The sequence below is a fragment of the Carlito syrichta genome, unplaced genomic scaffold, assembly GCF_000164805.1.
Source record: "Carlito syrichta isolate Samal-C Ts95f unplaced genomic scaffold, Tarsius_syrichta-2.0.1 Scaffold84607, whole genome shotgun sequence".
In the NCBI taxonomy this organism is placed as follows: Eukaryota; Metazoa; Chordata; class Mammalia; order Primates; family Tarsiidae; genus Carlito; species Carlito syrichta.
In genome coordinates, this window is record NW_007028703.1 from 90,732 (window position 1) to 91,388 (window position 657).

The following is a 657-nucleotide window of genomic DNA, read 5'->3' on the forward strand; positions in this document are numbered from 1 at the left end:
CCCCTTGAACATCTAGGCATACGGGGAACATACCTCAAAATAGTAAAAGCCATCTACGAGAAAACCACAGCCAGCATACTCCTAAATGGACAAAAATTGGAACCATTTCCCCTGAAAACTGGAACAAGACAAGGATGCCCACTCTCACCCCACCTGTTCAACATAGTATTGGAAGTCCTGGCTTGAGCAGAGAGCAGAAGGCAATCAGGGGTATCCAAATAGGAAAAGAGGAAGTCAAGTTATCTCTCTTTGCAGATGATATGATTGTGTACCTTGAAAACCCAAGAGAATCTGTCAAAAACCTCCTTATACTGTTAAAGGCCTTTGGCAAAGTCTCAGGATACAAAATAAATGTACAAAAGACAATTGCATTTCTCTACACCAATGATAAACAAACAGAAACCCAAATAAAAAACACAATTCCATTCACATTAGCCACAAAAAAAAAATGAAATACCTTGGCATCTTCCTAACCAGAGACATGAGAGACCTTTACAATGAAATTACAAAACACTGCTCAAAGAAATCAAAGATGACACAAACAAGTGGAAAAATATTCCATGCTCATGGATTGGAAGAATCAACATTGTGAAGATGTCCATCTTACCTAAGCAATCTACAATTCCTTGCATACCCATCAAATTACAAGCAACATTC